At 37.2% G+C, this 22,053-nt stretch overlaps 1 long non-coding RNA gene across 1 annotated transcript in view; it reads right to left on the bottom strand.

The window, feature by feature from the left end:
• LOC128891313 (uncharacterized) overlaps positions 1–21,007 on the bottom strand; it is a 495,141-nt gene extending 474,134 nt beyond the window's left edge. Inside the window, exons 1-2 of the long non-coding RNA XR_008460797.1 lie at positions 18,950–21,007; positions 12,548–12,726 (exon numbers count right to left, since the gene is read on the bottom strand). This is a non-coding gene — a long non-coding RNA (uncharacterized LOC128891313). The remainder of the gene's footprint in view (positions 1–12,547; positions 12,727–18,949) is intronic.
• Between the last annotated feature and the right edge of the window lie 1,046 nt (positions 21,008–22,053).

Genomic DNA, 22,053 nt, shown 5'->3' with positions numbered 1-22,053 from the left:
TATATATATATATATATCTGTCTGTGTTTCTTTGAACCTGACTCATGTAAATATATAATTCTTTATTTAATAACTCCAGGTGCATTTTATGATTGTTTCCAACTTTAATCTAGTTCACAGTTTTTGATCATATGAAGAATTACCGCAAACAGTGTGTCGAAAATATTAAACGTTAGTGATTTTAATATAAATTTCATTCTATAATAAGTAAAACAGTTAGTAATACAAATTCGGCTTACTCTGCTTTGGTAACAATTAGTAATATTCATTACCTTAAGTAATATTTAATAGAATAAAATAATTTCATACGTATTATTTTAATCATACAAGAGAGAATTTCTCAAGAAGTACTATTTTTCATCATGACTGTAAAGACACGTGTGCAAAAAAACCTAACCATTTCGTTAAATATGTAATCATCTTACACGTGTACTTATAATTTTTCAAATTCAGAGATAGATTACTAATTGTTAAATTGACTATTTTCTAATACTATTTTCATCAATTGATTCTGCATGTACATTTCTTCTTTTATATGTAAAATCCCCTTTAAAAATATTTAAGTCAATCGACATTACGAATTTTTACTGAAAATGACCAAAACGTTAAATATAGATAAACCCTGATTTTACTGATAATTTTTGAACTTACTCCATTTCTGATGAAACAAGCAAACACTGTCCCTATTTAATACTTTTCTATACTGTCGTAAACCAGGATTACACTGGACTAGATTAAGAAATCCACGTTACTCGTGAATGGAAGACAGGAGGAACTCCGCGAAGGGATTTACGCCAAGAAACACAGTCGAAAGAAAAAGGAAAAATGCTGGAAATCGTACATGTAAACAACTCGTAAGCAGCCTACGAGGGGAAGCTTAGAATAACATGGTGTGTTATGGTAAGGTAAGAATACCATGTTTCTGGAAAACTTTATTCCACGATCAGGTGCCAGCGTGCCGTTCTCGAATCGAGATAATGTGATTCGATACAGGAGTGGTTGCTAGGTAACGTGGAATCAATAGGGGAAACGGAAGATTGAAGACAACAGAAAGTATTTGTATTTCCGGTACAAAATCCGAAGCGTAATTTATTTGTCATTGGAATTTCAAGACTGGATTGCAAGCGCTCGAACCATTATTGTCAAACGAATTGGATCCGAGTGAGTGTACATTGCATACAGAAAGCATCTTTGTTATAAATTCGCACATTATTCAATTACAATTATAATATGCGCGATTCTAGGAATGGACAAACCTGCAGCATCCAGTAATGGAGATTATTATTTGAAAATATCATTTTCTTGATGCAGGAAACAGGTGCAATACGCACTCATACTTGCATTTTTTCTAATAAAAGCACGTATTCTTTTATAGTATTCAACTTTAATCATTGATAAACGTAATACTTTAGAACATATTTCCAATTTTATACTAGAAAATTATATTATTTTAATAAATATTAAAATATTCCATCGTGAACATTTCATTCCACGTTTGTTAATATTTTCGATTATCTGTTCAAACTATGTATATTACCGTTGTACTCGTCCAATTAATTTCTATTTCAATTAACATCCGGCATATTGCACTTGCGTCGATACATCAATCGCCCTATACGAAATTGTCCCTATACGAAACATATCTAATCGATCAGTACCGACTTTTAAATGTACTCGAACCCTTTTAAATCACAATCTACAAAGACGATTCATCAATTTTTGTCTCGGTTATTATCAGTAATAACGGACAAATCTGAACACGACTGGCGTCCATTCAGAACTGCGTATCGATCATTTCAGCGCGGAGTCATTTGATTGAAAGCCATTTGAGAATTACTAAACGTTAAATGACGCCGGCATGGCAAACACACCGAGTAGGAAATCGATCGTTGCACGGAGGGTAAGTTAAAAATCGAACAATGGACTAATGCCTGGCAGCCGCAATGACCGCCGCAGTGTGGTCGTTTTGATTTGCCCGATTCGGACGGTAGTTATGCGTTAACGTGGCAGTACTTAAATAAATTATCAATCGCGTTGAAAGCCACCAGTCCCGACCCCAGGAGAAGCAGGAGAACCAGGAGTGCGAGGCACGGAAAGGGGGAGGCCAAAACCGAGGGGGATCAAGAGAAGCTGAAAGTGAGACGGACCGTCGAGGGCGATTAAGCAAATATCCAATTTTCCTTATTCCAACGACCGAATGTGCCTCCTCGTTCCATGCTAGACAGACCCCTGGCTTTTATTTGCGGTACGTCGGGCATTCAACGTTTGTTAAACCGCTATAAGCGATTTCAGCGATATCCGAAAAGAACGTAAATGGCCGCCCAACTCGAGTCGCATTCTTGGTAGAATTACGCTGCCAGTGTCAAAGTAAATCACAACTATTCGGGTGGGTGTTCTCTTTTTTATTTTTAACCCCTTGACACACAAATAAAAAGGAACTTGATGCGTCCAAAAAATACTATTTAATTTCGATCAACTGTACAGTGATGTAGAAGCTGAGAAAGAGTACATTTTATTTTGAAATTTGATGCTTTTTATATGTTATTTTCATATAACATATAATCAGATTGAAACAGAATGCTAATGAAGACCAACTAAATAACATTAAAAAATGATAATTTAACAGTTCTGTAAAGTATGAAATACATGAAATATTTCTAATATTTTTCGTTTTGACCAATGCAAGTTTATTTTAGATTTTTTTACCTGAGACATATAATGCACAACGAAAAATATGCCATGATTTCGTCATTTCTTACTGGAAACCACTCTTTCTTCATTTTCGTATTGTACTCCATTTTCATTTGAGCTGCATATCTATGTATTTGTTCCCCTGACTATCATTTCAAAGAAGTCATCAGACAATATTTGTTTCAAAACACATAGAGGTGTTGCATTTGATTCAAATCTTTGTAAAACTAATGGACTGATACCCGGAGTTTGAGTAAACTGCTTTATGTTTACAATATTTTCTTTTTCTGTCCAATTCCATTCATCTCCTATTACATCAGAATCGTCACTGCTTGATACGCGTCCTGAACGTTTCCGCACATTTTGTAGAACGGAGCTAGCTTCACTCGAACTTGAACCATTACTTGAGTAATCAACGGTATGAACACTTTGATGAGCGTCGTCAATCCCATTATTATCACTAGAACAACCTATTGTACCATTATAGTCACTTTCACATGTATAATACATTCGACATATAGATGATACAGGGATTATTTACAATCTTTACTAAACTCATTATCTGATATGAGATTCATTGTGCGAGACCCCTGCTGTACTGAATACTACATTCAATGTGCTTCTTCTTATATGTCGATGCTTTTTTGTTATTGGAATTGTTGGGATGGATGTACAACTGAAGCAGCATAGTTTACTTACATATGTATACAGGGTGTCCCAGCCTAAGTGATACAGAGCTCTAACTCCAAAATTATAGGCCGAATGGAAAATTTCAAATATGGAAATTGCATAGTAAAATAGGGCTCATGTTTCAGCGAGAAGGAATTTTTGTTGACTTTGTTATTTAACGAGATATGATGGTCAAGTTTCGTTTTTCAAATGGAACTATATATTTTTTTATACCACGCGATAGTACTTTTCAAGACAAATTCATTAAGCTTTAATGTATTTACCCGATTTTTATTAGTTTTCAAGCTATATCGCTTCAAAGTTTGCTAATTTTCGAGGAAAAAATTCGGTTCGGCCCCGGGCGGTCCCATTGATGGAGTAAGCACCATAGGGTTTTTGAAATCGATACGAAGGGTCTCACTTGGGATTCTAGGCCCAGAATATTGGGATTTTTCCCATTTTCCTGTATATATACCTACTGCATGGCGCCCACTGAAAGCAGCTTTTGACGAGTCAGACTTGTCAAAGTCTACACTGGCACGTGAAATGAATAGACGACCCCAAACCATCATTGTATTGTCAAGGGGTTAAACTTAATTACGGGGCTACACGGTGGATTCGAGCGATAATCAAATACCGGTATGCGATACTGTCACAAGTAGTATTGAAAGACACAGGACAGACACGTAGAACCTTCGTTATCCGAGTGTTCAACCATAAAATCGCACTACTACTCGAACATTCTATTATTTAAATATAGTAAGTTCTCACAGGCTAAACCGTTTTCTTAATACAAGAAAATTCTTCCATAAGGATGAAAATAAACTCCTTGCACTACGCTGAAACTCGGAAAAAGCCGTCCCGAACCCGTACGGCCGAATGGTCCCACTAAATTTAACAACTGACTCGTGATTTTCAAGTTTGGCCTAAAATTTTCATCACGTGTCAGGCTCATGAAAATAGTGCAAAAAATTAATATAATAATTACACTGAAACTAATGGAAACTTTAAATGAAGTAAGAGGAAGTGGCTGAAGGCACAGAATGAACAACTATTTTGGATACATCCTAGGATACAAAACAGTAACTTTTAAGCATTATTTTTATTTTTTATACATCGACATTCCTTCATTTATACAAAAGTTATAAAATCGGAGGCAGTACTAGTCTCCATTCCTTGTTTATGCACTTAGAGATAAAAATGGGGCATCCTGTATACGATAAAAATGGGGCATCCTGTATACGATAAAAATGCGAGTGCAAGATGACATCGACAGATACCGCTTGACGGGGAACGAAAATTCGATCTTCTGCCGTTTTACGATGAATAAAGCTGCGCTCCATGCGTTTCGATGAAGTTGTATATTTGTATATATGCTTGTACAGTGCGCCATGTGTGTATGCAGAAAATCCCTGAGTAGTTGGTTTATTGTATGTAGTTTGCTACCATCCTCGACGTGACTACTATACAGATAGAGGATTCGCTAGTCAAGAGTCAATTGCTTCGAACCAAACTGCTACGGAGAGGAGACAAAGTTCCCAGCGGGATGTCCCCATCGCCTTTTCTATCGTCTTATCCTCGACATTGTCTTAGACGTAGAAATCAAAGTCGACCGAAAAAATTGTAAAAGTGCCATGAAAAATCTTTGAATAAATTAAATTGTAAACAAAGACAATTATTTTACTCATTTTTAATCATCAAATCTTTTATTAGATGTTTTAACTATTAGAAAAGAGAAAATTCATTAGCTTCTAAATTAGTAGGAATTTATTGGAAAAGTACTGTAACAATGTCGACAGCTTTTGTTTGGCCGATTATTATAGGATTTGTTCAAGGAAAAATCTAAACACGGCACCAAAATCCATTCCAGACTCTACGGTTACTGTCGGTCTCGAAATTGTGCATGACCGTTCCTATCGAGAGAGGAACATACAGGGTGTCTACGCTAAAGTGTGACAGACGTACATTTCAATAACTATTGATGATACAAAAAAATTGTTTACATGTGAATTGTAGGATACCATGGGCTCTATATTGTGGCGTAAACGAAATTTTTTTTATACTATTAATTTAAAAAAAAATGATGAAGTTTCGTTTTTTAAATGGAACTAGTATTTATTTTTGGGGCGATCATGCGACAGTGCTTTTCGAGGCGAATTCATTGACCCTTAATATATTTATCCGATTTTTATTAGTTTCCAAGATAGAACGCATCGAAATTTACTGATTTTCAGCGGAAAAGTCTCAGTTTGAGTGACCGCGTAGGACCGCTTTTATGACTTGTCACTCAAATCGAGACTTTCCCACTGAAAATCAGTAAATTTCGAAGCGTTCCATCTTGAAAACTAATAAAAATCGGGTAAATACGTTAAAGGTCAATGAATTCGTCTTGAAAAGCACTATCGCATGATTCCTCAAAAATATATAGTTCCATTTAAAAAACAAAACTTCACCATCATATCTTTTAAATTAAAAATATAAATAAAATTTCATTTACGCCACAATATAGAGCCCATTGTATCCTGCAATTTACATATAAATAATTTTTTCGTATTATGAATAGTTATTAAAATATGCGTTTGTCACACTTTAGCGTGGACACCCTGTATATGGGAATGGAACTTCGGAATCGCATTGCATTAGACACAGTCCAAATAAGCTTTCGCGGAAAACTTCAAAAAGTGTGTCGACTTCTTCGAATGCGGTAGCGCAATGGTACCTCGGATTTCGAAGTGCATGAAATGAAATAATACCCGAAATCAATGCATATAGAAGGTAACAATTTTTCTTTCAAAGTTATCAACCCTTTGCAGACCAGCGCCAGAATACACTGATCAGCATAAGTAGTTTAAAAGTTTTTTTTTATCGTTGGAAAGTTATTAACAAATTCGTGGCTACAAATCAACAAAAACTAATGTCTTTTTAGGTAATGAACTTCAACATGAATGTACAAAATATTTAAAATAACTGCAAATACGAAATCATATAACATGGAATCTGTATGTGTTTTACAATAAGTTTCGTTATTTTATAAGGTATGCAAATACCAAAATGATATTATTTATATTATCTTTTTATATTAACCCTCCGGAACCGGTGCTGGGTCATTTTTCCGACGTTAATTTCGAAGTCCCATTCCTCTGTCATCGAAAGTGACAATCGGCTGTCCCCACTATTCTAACTTTTAGCGACAGAAACGTTTCAAACTTTATTGCAAAAGAACTAGTTTCCGGGACAAAATATTACCAAAAACAATTGGTTACGAGGCATTATTAATATGATAATAATATTTGCATATAAAAATTTGATTTTAAGCCTTCTTTTGTGGAATATAATATAAAATTTGCTTGTTCGAAGACTATTGAGTATCTACTATCTACTATCTACTGTTTATAGATATACACCAAGCACTGATATTTTACTATTGTACAAGATTTGTTCAAATTGATTTATGGATCAATTCAAGTAGAATAAAATGTACACACTTGATAAAATAATCCTAAGGCACACGACGATTACTCATCACATGTTCCGCAACCGTCCCACCCCATCTAACATTCATATTCCAAAACGGGCCACCCACCCGCAGAGGATTAATAGCTACACCTATTCTACCCTCGTTATACCGAAGATGAATCGTGCTATCGTTTCCCTTCCATTTACAATCAGAAAATTGAACTGAAAAATAAACGTGACGTTAATATCGTTCATTGTCCAAGCGTACGCAGATACGCAAATCTGACGAGGAAGACCCGTCGATTTAGACGATAAAACGCAAACGACAACGCTCGACATTCAATCCCACGTCGACAACGAATTGGTTTTTGCCCGTTAACCGAGTTCGCTCATCCCCAACCCCTTCTATCGCATTAGTCAACCACCCAACGAAACTCGAGGACAGCTCGATCTTCGCTTTTCGACGACTAGTCAACTTTAATGCTTGTAAAACTCCATTTCTCGCCAACCTACGCTCCTCTAAGGAGCCTTCTCGTTTTGGAGTCTCGAAAAATAGGTCATCGTAGCGAATTTTTTTAAGACAAATCATAAGTCGGATCAACCTTTGTGAAAAATATATGTATTGGCATTCTATAATGCGAGAATAAATGGATGGATGTGTGTGTATGTTGTCCATATGTGTCCGTGAGAGGTGAAGGAGCCAATCGACAGCGATGTACGTAAACACTAAAGGTAACGAGAAAGACGTGGTATAGTTAGTCAGTCAAAGATATCTGGTCTGTGCGAACGTGCGAGAATAGATAGCTCTAGATTGTTTCTTTTTTATTTCACTAGTTACCGTTTCATTTTTGTGTCCATCTTCAACAAATATAAATAATTATTTCTTGTTCAGATTTATTATTAATCTCTTAGTGTTTGTTTATAAATACAAAGACTTTCCAACAATTCCAAAAACCTTAAATTTAGTGCATGGTCTTGTTGATGATGGAACAAAGTTTCTCCATATTTACAGCCAGGGAAGTCGCAGTACAGTGGCGTGTGTATGCTTTCGTGCGAAAAGCGCGGAGGAAAATGTGCTTTAACGTCGACTGCTGTAGGTATAGCAACAAAAAATAAACACCATGTACATGGAGCCACGTGCTTGGAGCCTTCGACCACTCATTAATAATATAACGTTTGCTAACTCGATGGGAGTCAGTTTAATTTTGTCTGTGAATGTGTAAATGATTAATTATATAAACTGGATGAACTTTGCAAAATTGAATCTCGGAATAATTAATTAATGAGACATTTGCTTAACCAACGAAGAACTCAGCGTCAAGATTAATATACCATTTAGACTATTTTTAATACACTGTTCTAATCCATGTACTGGGATTACTTATAGATGATTGATTCTACCTATAATCAATGGTTATTATTACTTTATTACTAGTGCGAAATTAAAATATGAGCATTAGTGGATATCTTTCAGAATATCATGAAGATAAAGAAATGACGATAGTAATTGTGACCTACATAAATTTCTGGAAATGCAATAAGTACAGTGTCTAACGCAGTATTTCTTGGAAGAAGTTGACAACAATCTTTACATAGTTTGACTTGAATATTTAAAGAATTCCTTTCGACTGATTTTTATAAAACTTGATGTACAGGGGGTTTTGGGATCGTTGATTCTAACTTTGAATTCGAAATTTAGAAATCTTGTTTCCTCCCTTAATTAGGCGTAACTTTCGTGGAGTGATTTTATCGAAATTTTGTTTCATGAAGTGACATTACGTGAGGGTGAAATAACGAGCTATAAAAAGTTTTATTTTAAAAATAAAAACACATAGATGTTACATGTTGCGGACAAAGGACCTGAAAATAACCTGCGTATGTAAAGAAATACCTTAAAAACATCAATTTAAGTTAAATTACATCCTGTATGAAATTGCTAGACTACTGAATCTAGTTTCGTGACAAAAGAACAAAAATGACGAAATGGCGCCGCATGAATGCAAAGTTTCAGTTTTACGCTCATTTCCTAACTTTTCTGAACGTGAAAAAGTACCATTGTACTTCCCCAACTTTTTCATTTTAATTGTCGCCAGCATCCACAAAAAGATATTTCCTTCCATAGTATCAAAAAATGAGGTAGATGAAACCACAAAACTGAAATATACCCATCCAACTTTCGACTTTAGCCCGTGCACCGTCTCGTTCAAAGTGTCTTATAACTTTGTGAATCTTATGAATATCTCAACATGACTTAGCTGTGTTTTATACGCTCCCTGATTTCAGAAGACTCGAAACAAAAACTCTGATTTTTTGAAACCCCCAAAGTGAGAAGAGCCTTCATGGACGCAGCTGCACACGTGCGCTCGCGGTTGCGCTAACGGCGCACTTGACCCTCGCTCAAAACGCGACTGGATAAATCGATTTTGGAACTTCGACTCGGCTCACCCGTTATATTTATAATGCCCGACCTCCACGAGGCGCCCGCGGCCACGCACGTACATCCTGAAGCCGGTAGGGGCGTGAACACGCCGGACCTTTTTCATTGGGCTTTCAATTCCGTCCTTTTTTGCCTTGGCGTTGCCTCGCCACACTGAAGAAAACCGATCGAACGGAAAGAGTAAAAATCCACACGTACGGCGGCTTCGTCACGCGTGTATCGTTGGTACGAGGGGAAGAAATATCGCAGCGATATGTCACGACTCCAATCGAGACGCGCCACTAACCGCGTTGCTGACGAAATGGCTGCAAGAAAGGAAATAAAAAGCGAGGGAAAGGTCAAGAAATCGACCACCGAAAATCCCGTTGCCTGTTATATGGTACCTGAAGGAAGCATGTACAGACTAGACTTAACCGGACCACGTTAGGGCACTGTTATCATTAGACTGCGGAAGTTTATGCAAATGCATATTTTTATAGGAAATAGTTAAAAGAATGGGACCTAGACGGAAATTTGTTTTGAAATTAGAGTACTATAAAAATACATTTTTTCTTTTGCATATTTTTCATATTTATGTTTAAAAACATATGCAATAATATATTGCATATGTTATTTATCGTTCTTATGTGAAATATCTATCTGGACAAATTAGTTTCGTCTATCACCATACTTTCGTATCAGAATTGTGTAGTGTTTACACAAATACAGGCCATATGAAACCATATTTCTGTAACCTTGTGTTGCTAATCGACCGTTAGGTATGACAGTTTGTATTTCGACTTCGAATACTTTAGTTCAATTCTCGCTGTTAATGTGATCTCTGTGAAGAAGTGAACATATTTAAGTGTCACTTAATTCTCTAAAAGTGCCAAAAGTTAGAAAAAGTAGAAAAGCATTAATGCTAAGTTGGATCAGAGACGATTCCAATTTTGTTATTAATGACAACGACAATGATGATAACGATGAGCAGAAGTATTTATTGCAAAATTTGCAATAAAAATGTGAAGTATAAAAGGAAATTGCATTTAGACTAATACATAAATACCGGCACTAACACAATTAATTTTGGAAAAAATGCTGGTAATTTATTGTCATGCGAATTATGATATACCAGAATAATTATGAAAAGTATTTTATATACGTGTACATAGCGAATATTCTGTAACATACTAATATATTATTTATTATACTACGTTTTATTCAAATTATTCATGCATATTTTGCATATTTTTCGTGCATATTTTGAACATTTTTCATGCATATTTTGCATATGCATGTTACATATTTATCATGCATAAACTTCCGCAGTCTAGTTATCATTGTGCACCAATTAATTAAGAATAGCTATACTGATTTCACGTCTTAAATAATCTTTTATCGCAAATCCATTATTTCCTTGCAATTTTATTGCGTTGTCGTTCATAAAATAATAAGTGAAGTGTTTCTAATATAAGTAAATGTATCTAAAATGTATAGCTGAATCTGCTAGAGACGTCCTTTACTGATCACTAACGCTCTTTGGTGAACCTAGAGCAAAATGCCATACGGTAAGTGAACCTAATTTTGCCATTATCCCAGTCATCGATGTTTATTTTATTTTAACGATATAGTTATTAAACATTTAATATTTTTTCGTTTAAATAATCTGCATACTTTTAATGGCAAACATTAAACATTATTTCATTAATTTGTTTCACGCGATTTTAGCCAAAACAAAGATCAGTGAAGTATTTTCTCTGATGCTTTCAGGGAAAACTTCAGTACAATCTCTGATCCTTACCATCTATAAACGAACTGTATATAAATGATGTATGTTCTTTTATTGTGAGAAAGAATTAAATAAGTGAAGTTTATCAGCGTTGAGAGAAATGTAAATTGTGGTATTTCGTCCTAGGTCCGCTAGAAGACACATAAGGGATGTGAGAGTAAGGAATGTCTATCTTAGACAATTCGTAATAATAATAATCTGATGTCAATGAATCAATAGTATTTAAATACGTCTCAATCCCATTTACCACAGTTTTCAACTGTATTTAAGGAAACAACATAGAAACAATTGCCACAAATGACAACTGTTGTACACAACAAGCAACTCGGAAATAAGAAGAGGCCAAAAAATATTTCTCAATGGAAAACGTAATTATAGTTGGATAAACGACGATAAAATCAAGAAATCGTTATAGCATAATGGTCCTGTAATACCTGCAATGCCACGAAACTCGATCTTTCTGCAGTAAAACGCGTTACCATTCGCGGAATGCTTCAACGTGGAAATGCGGTCGTCTTCTACATATTTGGAACAAGGACATTCACGGTAATATCTCGGATGAGATTAAACGGAGCTTGCATTCTTTTCATGTATATACGATGTCTTTAGTGACTAGGAGGGAGGCTGGAGGAACACCACTGGTTGTGCACTCCGGTGTTTTAAAACCGTGAAATCTACGTTTGGATATGAAGATTTGGATACGAAAATTGACATTATGTTGTCAACAATCAGAAAAAAGGAATCAAGACTACATATTACAGTAGCACAAGTCGATAAAAAGCTTCTATTTCTATTGTTACAAAGACACCAGAAATATGTAACGCATGTGGCTTTTCGTGTGGACGAATCACTTGTTTTTATTGTTTTTACAGACTCTAAATTTCATGCATTTATAGTATATGATAGCATTGAAACTGCACGTAAAAAAACATATGATATAGTATATTAGATAAAATAATCTAATTACATTAATGCTTAATTCTGCATGAATGTATACTTTTTGCAATCGTTTCGTTACATCTCTATCATAATAATTAAAATTGCTTTCCATACCATATAACCGAAAGAATCCACTTCCCTTCAAACTAAAGAATCGAAAACATAATATAAACAAAATAAAATGCTCGATTCGACTACGAAACACGCAAAATGTAAAAGATCTTGGTAGGTACTTTTAATTCCATTGGAGTGCAAGCTTTGCCGTTAAATGCTTACCTTCGTCTGAAATTAGGTAACCTTCGTTTCTTGTCGCGCACGATATCACAATCTGAAGCACTCGTGTAAATATTTAAAAATGGTTATTCCCTCGTTTCAACGGTGGGACAAAGATGGTATTACGCGGGAACAAATAAACATTGCCCACCGAGCGTCTCTGGTAAAGTGAATCGTAAACTGGTTTACTTTGCAACGTTTCAAATATGTCTGCTTCCCGTGTATAAATCAGCTGGGAGCTGGACGCGGTAACGGGTAATTACTTTGAAAAGGTACGACGAATAAGATAAGAGTGAGCTTTGCTCGCGACTTACATTGGATTGGTGGAATTCCAATAGATGTCCGGCAGGCGGGAACAGGTGGCCTCCCGAGGGAAAGCCTCCATCACGGCTAACAGAAGAAGAAATAGGATGAACCAGGGCATGATGTCCAGCTGAATCTTGAAGCCGTATGTGTACCACTTCCAACGGAAAAACTGGGTCGTTTCGGTCACCTGGATTGCAAGAAACATAATTAAGACATTCGCGTATAAAGAGTTAATGGGTTTAATATTAACTAAACATGTTAATTCGAGGAGCGGTCGATACATGTATTTTAACCTGTGCTGAGATCTCCGATAGTATGAGACCGAGGAAATTACTTCGCTTAAATAAAGCCGTAAACTGCACGTGTAATTAGAATCCAAGAATTCGAGCTAATTAACGATTCAAGGAAGACTTCTATACCTTAAGTATCCACGGGGGCGTAGAAGGTTTCGCCGTAGACAATAAAAGGAAAGTAAAAGCCGCCCGACTCGTACAATCGTAACGAAGAAACCTGAACTTAATTTGTACCACGGTACAGTCTTGTTTACCCTCGCAGAATCTTAACGACGTATTTTGCAGCCTAGGCGCGAACAAAAACTTCATCTCCGCCACCCTGATAATTTTCCCCGACTGCGAGACTTCTCCGGTACGAAAACGTGGATGGCTAGTGCTATTGGTTATGTACTCGATGCTGAAAACCGGTTCGAGTGCTTTCCGTTAATAGTCACTAGAGAAGATTTTATCGACTTATTATGTGGAAGGGTCAATGAATGGTGAAATAAAATTAAACATCGAGGGTAAAGAGTAAAATGACGAGGAAGTGACATCAATTATTCCAAGATGGTTGAAAAGATTAGAAGGGAATACAGAGGTAGAAAACGTTTCTAACGATCCGCCAATGTTTCATGTAAGTGAAGGCTTGGATAAGGATAAACTCGCGTGGTGGACAAGGAGAGAAAGGATAAAAACGAAAAGATAGAGGGTGCTGAGTGTCGGGACGCAGTTATTGCAGTCACGTCTAGTCTAACCACGACAGCTCGCGGTAAGGCAGCCAACTGTCCCCGCAATTCTTGCCTTTTTTTCACATTAACCGCGCTCAATTTAGCCCCTATCCACCTGTCTATTATACTCGTACTATGTTTCTCTACAGCTCTCGAATAGCGTGTATTCTTGAATTCATTTCTTAATCTTATTTTAACACGTTACGATGATTTTGAACAAGTAACAAGACTATATAATAAGAGTTTAATGCTCTGCTCTGTATCGTTTTCAAAGGAATATATGTTTATTAGACTTTTTGAAACATACGATTGGTGTAAATTATCAGTAGATTAAAATTACACTGATAATTTGTCGTGCCGTCTCATGTTTTGGAACCTCTTCAGATGGAGTTACCAACAGTACTTTCTTTGAGTTGATTAATTCACTTACCTTTCACTTATCGAAGCCAAATGTATTTGATTTGAAATGACAAAATAAAACATCGTATTGTGTAGCCTTTACTTGATTCATTACTTCAGGTTTACCATTTTTCTTACAAGACTTGATAAAAATCTATATTGATCTCTGTCTGCTTGTATAGCAAAAATAACATTAATGTCCATACATGATTGCCCACTTGAATTTATGATTTAATTTGAGCTATGACGTGACACTAATTAAAATTCGTTTATTTGATCAAATACCTAATACTTTGTTACATTGCATCAATACAAAAAGATTTGCTTATGATTTTGCATGATGAAAAGATTACAGTACTCTGACGGCAGCAATTTTAAAATGTATTTTTCCACTGGTGCAAGTGGTACTCGAAGCTGAAATAAAATCCTAAACTGGTCTCAAAACAGGGAACGAAACCTGAAATTATCAATTATACTTTTAATCTGCCGACAAGTTACATCGTATGCCTATCGTGTACCTTGAACAGTCTAATTAAAATATCTTTACGATGAAGCGCAGTCGCAAAAGATATCCAACGACATCTAAAATATATTATTCTTCAGATAGTGGACCATTTATTTCCATCGTTCGTACGAAAGTAGCTACGCGCTCACACGAATTTCCGAATTGAATTTGCGCAATCGCGTCTACCTTCAGCTCTGATCTTCTCCGCGAGATACCAGATCAACGTTCGTTCTTCATTGCAAAAGACCCCCCATCGAGTGAATCTTGTTTGGAACAGAGTCACCTGCTTTCAGGGCCGTCGCTCCGCTCGATCTCGAAGGAAAGGTGGAACTTTATCGCGTTTTTGCACGAAAGACACGTTTACGACGTGAGTCGGAAGAGAACGAGAGTGAAATGTGTGGCACGATTCGGTCCAGGAGAGCGAGAGGAAGAAGCTTGGAATAAAGCATAAAACAGTGTACATCCAGTCGAGAAGAAGACCATTAAAGACCTACCGAGCTGTCGGATAGCTCGCTATTCTGTCAGCGGGACAAGCTCAGCCTTAGGTACAGGTTCTTTCTCCAGTTCTCCATTTCCGTCTTTATTCTCTGTTTCATCATTCCCCTCGGTCTCCGCCGTTTTTACACTTTGTCTTTTTCTCGGATTTACCGCGTCAAAGTCTGATTTCCTCGAGATACGTTGTAGTCACGGGGTAACATCCAGATTTTCCTCGTCATTTCGCGATCCGATATATTGCGGGAGAAGTCTATGATCGATTTTGAAGATGATCGCGATCTTGATAAACGGTATAAACAAGATTCTGTTTGATAATCGAACGATACAAGTATATTTCATTCAACTTTTCGACCACGTGTTGCTAGTCCATTTCGGAAGAAATAGTTCTTGGAAATTAAAACAAAATTAGGAACTTTGAAGATATAATTGGTGGAAATAACGCGGATAAAATTATTTGTTAAAAATAAAACATTATCGAGAAGTTTGCGATTAATTAATGGTTAGAAGTGTTACATATACACATTCTTTTCTTTGTTGTAATTAAATGGAAAACTTTATGTATTTTAGGATTCTCAGTAAACAGTATTCGACTAAAAAATCTTTTCATTCTAGCGATTTCGTTTCAAGATATTGTCGTACGATTTGAGAAAATTATTGTCTTTCCAACGATTAATGACACTCACGGGACAACATATTTTGTTTTCGTAAAAATTTCTACCCATAATTAGCTGTTCCAGGTATTAATTAAGTCGTACGGCACGAGCTCTCTCTCATAAAATTCACCTCTAAAATTTATACGGTATTAATGGTAAACGGAAAAAAACATGCTCGATTTCCTGTTATGGCATAAAGTCACAGTCTTTGAGAGCTTCAGTTCATTCATTATCTATGTACAAAGGGAAATGATATAAATCAACGTTCCTCGTCATTGCAGATAACTGTTTTTACTGAAACACCACTCATGTTAGGGTAAAACGAAAAAGGGTATATATAAATAATTAATGAATTCTAATGGAAAATAATTTTTCCAATACAGTAATAGATTATTGCTATTGTAACTTATGGTACACGAAATTGTAACACCTTTTTAATGCCATAAAATAGCATATAATGGTATAAATGGGAATTATGTAATAAAATATTAATTCGTGTAAATGAGTGTAACAGACTGTTTACTTCTTGCATACATTCAAACTTCGTTACAACGTGCACAGATATATCGAATTTATTATTAATTAATACTGTCTTTAATTCCAACCAAATACATTGGCTTTATCGAATGTACGGTTCATAATTTAAAGGCAAATAAATTGTATTCATTATTACGTGACTGTAGTCTATACAAGCATATGAAGGGAAATCACATACACGTGTGTATGTACATACGTTACTTTTTCTCATTAATGTTTTATTTGATCTCCAAATTTACCTTTTTATTAAATGCTTCAAAATTAAAAACAGTGAAAAGTGGATATAACTCATTATCGATGTAACGAGTTATGTTTACAAACAAGGAAATTTTGACGGTCCCTTGGTGCTCGTTATAAAAGAGTTCGATTATAATTCGTTGTTGCATTTTTTACATATTGCAATTTGCCTTTAAATTAATAATTTCGGTAATGTTTTGCTTAAAAACTTTATTATTCAAAAATGGTCGCAAACACATGGCCACGAGGAACCACTCACAATCGTACAAACTTTTCATGATAAATTGGAATGGAAAATATATGCAACACCTCGTAGAATTCACGAATATACAATATTACCTTTTAACGCGAAAATCAAACCCGCTGCTTCGAAACTCGGTCCCTCGTTACCGTCTAATTAGTCATTTCCGCCACGAAATATTAATTATAACAGACAAAAACAGTATTATTGCGAGGACGGTTAACTTGCAAAACATACGCGTGTATAATATATAAATATGTACATGCATCATGTACAGTGCAGGACAAAATGATAAGACACTTTATCCATTTGCATGTTTATTCAAATTGAGGGAATAAAGTATACATTTTATGTACCGAGTATACTACACATTACTTAAAACATGATCCAAGCAAAAGAAACTATAAACACTAACTAAATTTTCTTAACTAATTGTAGTTAAATCGAATATTTAAATTCTGTATAATATTCTGTAGTCGATGTCATTAATCGTTCAGTTTCAAAATACAGCATTTTTACACCAGAATGGACTAAACTTTATTTAAATGCTTTTTATACTTACTCCATAAAAATGCAAATTAATAGTGACTTAAACTTGTGTTTCCATCAAACTGCTACAATAAGTCACGTGTGCATCTACATGATCGCGTATTATACGAATTTGGTTGCGAAGCGACTCAAGCGACACGTGTTCGAAAGGTCAACGGACTCAACAAGGGACGTTTCTTCGATGTTGTACTAATGTCTGGTAAAGACACTATTCGAGCAAAAAAAGACATAGTCTTAACACTTTATCTACCAGGACCTTATATATAGGCTTTTTATTTCCAGTATATACAGTGGGTGTAGAAAGTATTCGTACACCGATCAATTTCCAAAAAAAACTATGTAAAATTGTAATTTATTAACTTATTTTTTATAAACAATGACATTCTACATATTCTCGGAAATGTCTAGAATAGATAGAGTATAAAAAAAATAGCTATTTATGTAAGTTGCGAAATTAACAAGAGAAAAACAATTAATCGATGGAAATGTTGAAGCAATAAGTATTCGCACAACAGTTTAATTTGTAAAACTTCATTAAAAAAAAAAGAAGAAGTTTACATTAATTTACAAGTATATAATACTTCATTCGTGAGATTTCCTTTTGATTTTATCCTTATTGTAACTTTTCTAAGCATTAAATTAACTAAATTATTAGTTATTCGAAGTGGGATCTTTTTCCATTCCTTTATTAGAACCTTTTTTTAAAGTGCTTTACTGGAAATTTGATGTTTTCTAATTCGTACGGAGCAATAAACTAATGTGTTTACGTTACAAACACTACTGTAAATGGTTCGTCATAAGAATTGTACAAATAATTATTGCTTCTGTACTTTTACCCACTTTTCGCATTCTTTTGTTCATTTCACAAATTATATTAACTAGGAAACGTTGTTTGGACTATATCTATCTTAGAGATTTCCAAGAATATGTAAAATAACATTGATTATAAAAAAAGAAGTTATGAAAGTACAATTTCACACAAAAGTTTTCTGGGAAATTGATCGGTGTACGAATACATTCTACACCCACTGTACCTAAAGGAACCTGTAATACTTTCAATGCTTCATTCGAGGAAACAGAGAAGGCTTTTGATATACCTAGTAACATTATGTAGAAATTAATGTCAGCCTATATTAATACACTAATGTAGAAAATCCTTTTCTAAGTTGCAGACCGTTTCTAAGACTGTCGGTATTTAAATTGTTGACACAAATTTAGGAAAATAACATAAAAGAATCAGAGATTGGAGCCACGCGAAAAAAATGAAAATCTCATAATACAACACAATAGTATTTTTAAATATAACAATGTTTACTTCGGACAATAATAGCTATTTGTTGTTTTTATTTTGAAGAAACGTACGAATCACTATATGAAAAAGCATTTCGAAACCTTCAAAATAATACACAATTCGTATAAATGAAATAAATTCAATCGCCTATAGGAGTCATGTAAAAGTAATACTAGAAGAAACGAGAAAAAACTAAAGAATCATCGGATGAAAAATTGGTGAAATTATTACTGCCAATTATGGTTAATACAGTAATTAATCCAAGTGTCCTATAGTTTTGCTTTAGCCTGTATATACGGCCGTGCATGACCGTAATGGACGAGCACGGTTGTTTTGTTTTGAATGAATGCCGGCAAGGCATCGCGCGTACAACACCGGTGCACACACGCACGAAAGCCACGTGTAAGCGGAGTCGCGGCTGTCATACGTGCCTACACGCGCGGGCGAGCGCGCGCACATCCACGCACAGGTAATAGTAAACATGACAGACAGGGGCTACTCACTTTTTGCAAATGACCGAGTAGGGCTGCGTCTGCACTTTCGTCACGTAAACACGACCGTTTGTTGTTTCGTCGCGCAGACAATCGTTCAGCGTGCGCGTGGCGCAATTACAGAGCTACTGCTTCCGCGAACTAGCGCGTAATCCTGGCTAAATCGGACAAAGGATCTACGAGGAGGCTGGTGCGTGCACGCCGAGAATCGAGCTCGAGAAACCGGTGTTGTTCGCACCGATAATGGAAACCGATCTCAACGCGCCGCGATATTCTTCGGTCCGCGACCAAATGAATGTAATTAATCGCGCGGTAAAATCAAACTGCCGGCGTGCAGCGATAAAACTACGAATTGTCGGATCGAATATCGACTCGGAAATATTCAGAAACACAAGCCCGGCGTAAGTATCGACGATTCAAGGGACTCGACGAATTAATTCGGATGTTAATTAATCGATTAATCGGTGCTCGAGTAACGGCGCACGAGTAATTGGCCACGCGCTCTCTGTTGTCTCGATCGACACGTCGGATTCGGAATTCACAAGGTCGCTGCAACCCTTCCACTCCCACGAAGTAAACACGATGTCGACGCTTCGATGTAATCCAACTGGAAGAGCCTTTCGCACACACGGATATACTTTTTCAAGCGATGCTGTACGATGGATCATCCATCCACCACTGTGGAGCACAAACACACGAGTTACCAAAAATGTCAGGAAACGCGGAGTCGAATTACTGGCCGAAAACAGATAAATCACGGGAGTCGAATTTTAGTCACCAAACACAGGTGGTACCGTTTCGCGACACTGCCGTCACCGTTTAATCGAATGTTGAGATCGCGACACCAACGATTCTTGGAATACCTTCGAGTCTTCCCTGTATATCCTTCGTAAAAACGACGACGGGAAGGTTAGTCCAATGACAAACCAGTCGTTAGTTGTCTCCTCCGATCGTCTTCCACAGGAATCACGTACTGGTGGTGGTCGATATTCTCGATCGAAGATACTTCGAAAGAAATTCGAAGTGAAGTGAATTCTGTTATTCCTCTGGATATTGGACCAATTGCGCGGATCTTGATGTCTTCCTTGAACTGAGTCGAGAGGAACTCGTAAGAATCCAGCCGTTCTCCAATGTTACCACTGCTACGATGCACCGTTTGCGCGCGAAACGAGATCTCGATTTTTCGATCATGCACCGAGCGTCACGAGGTTGCAACGGTCACTGTCCTGTCGATTAACAGTGCCTTCCTTCGTCCGAATGGTCTTTCGTCGGTGTTTATCAATTTTATTACTATTCGTTTGATTCTCTTTTAATTTGTTCGATTGTTCCTTTTAAACACTTTTCGGACACGAGCTCGTAGATCCAACGATGTTCGACTGACAGTCGATTCTCAGAGAGTATGTAATCGTGTTAAACGACAAAAACGACACTGTAATACACAACGGACACGGGTAAAAGAAGTCGCGACGAATTTCTCGAACGAGCACTGTATCGAAGCACAAACTCGATTGCCGGCGAATTTCGCGTAATGTTTCGACTTTCACGATACGTTACTCTCGTATGTGTAATTACACTGGTTCTCTGGACCTCGTCTGTTTAACCGCTCGCATGCAAACGAAAGAAATGCGATATAGATCACGAATATCCTTCAGAAGCGATCTGCGCGAGTCACGTCGATCACTGTCAACGATTCTGTGCCTTTTAAACCACTGTTTTCTGCTGTCACACTTCCACTCCGATTCGAAATGAAAACATGCGAGACGGACACCGGTAAGCACTGCGGTCGACACGATCGTGACCGAAGTAAACCGAACGCGAGACGAGCGCTTCGTTCAAGTGAACTGAACGAGAGAACGAGTGTTATGTCGAAGATTGATTTGCAATTGCGAAACAGTCGATGATTACTGTTTCCGGAGCGTTGCTCTGTCACGAGGGCACGCGACCCTTCGTCGGCTTTGATCTCAGAGATAAAGCGTGGCGCCTTTACTCTTATTTTCGTGAAGATCGTGTGGGGTTCTTTCGATCGCGGTCCCGTTCCGTGGCTGCTCGCTCGTCCGTTGGCGGGCTTCGAATGACGAGCTGCGATCGCTCCCCACGCAACGCTCCGGCTCTCTCACTCGTTCTCCCTCGTACCTTGCGCGCGCGTTCTCTCTCTTTCTGTCGTTCGCGAGCCACCCCCTTCCCCGCCAATGTCGTCTATCGTGTCACGCTTTCTCACTCGCTCTCGTGCTGCTTTCACAGGCTGGCGCGCGCTCACCCTTTCTTTCTCTTTCCATCGCGGTGGTGCAGCCAGGTAAGAGCGACGAGGAAAGCGCTAGCGCAACGAGCGTCGGCCGCGCGACAAAGACAGAACGAAAAGTGCGCAAGCGCCAAGAACGTACATACTTACTGGTGCTATCTGCGAGGCAGTAAAAGCACCCCCCGCGAGCACAACTTCCGCACAGAGAAGGAAGAAGCGAGAGTCCCCGCATCACCCTTGCCAGTAAGATACAGGGGGTGCGCGACAGCCTAGCACACCGGAATACGTGCACACGAGAAAGGCCCTCCGTCTGGGAAGCCCATCTCTCCCCGGTGTTGTGCGCGAGAGCAACATTTTTAACACCGATGAGGCGGCTCAGCCTGGCCATCTCATTAAGGGAGTCGCGGTACGAGGGGGAATATGTTGCACTCGTGGCGATACGTTTCGCGAAGCGCGCAATTAAAAGTCGCGTTTTCGTCACCATTTAAAACTGTTGTGCGAAGTACGAGGAGCGCGTGAGACGCCGTGGGCTTAAGTCAACCGTTTAAAAATCCTGGGGCTTCTTTGATAGAGCTTGTGTACCGATCAGTGTGGCATAGGGGAGAATCGCAATAATCGTACCACTGACGATATTTTGTCGTGTACTTTTTGTTGGCTACTAATTTAACGTTAATTAATAGTGGAATTTTAAATTGATCTTTGGACACTATCACTACTTGCATGTTAAACATTTGTCTAAAAGCAAATTATTTTATTATACATCTTTTTGGAACAATGTGATGATTACATTTAGACAGCTTGTTCTTTCAATCGTATCTATCCTCTGTCCGAAATTTTACTTTATTCAAATGTGCTTGAGAATGATTATGCCTAAGAA

Source organism: Hylaeus anthracinus, unplaced genomic scaffold (assembly GCF_026225885.1).
Source record: "Hylaeus anthracinus isolate JK02 unplaced genomic scaffold, UHH_iyHylAnth1.0_haploid 12001, whole genome shotgun sequence".
In the NCBI taxonomy this organism is placed as follows: Eukaryota; Metazoa; Arthropoda; class Insecta; order Hymenoptera; family Colletidae; genus Hylaeus; species Hylaeus anthracinus.
This window is presented reverse-complemented; position numbering and strand designations above follow the sequence as displayed.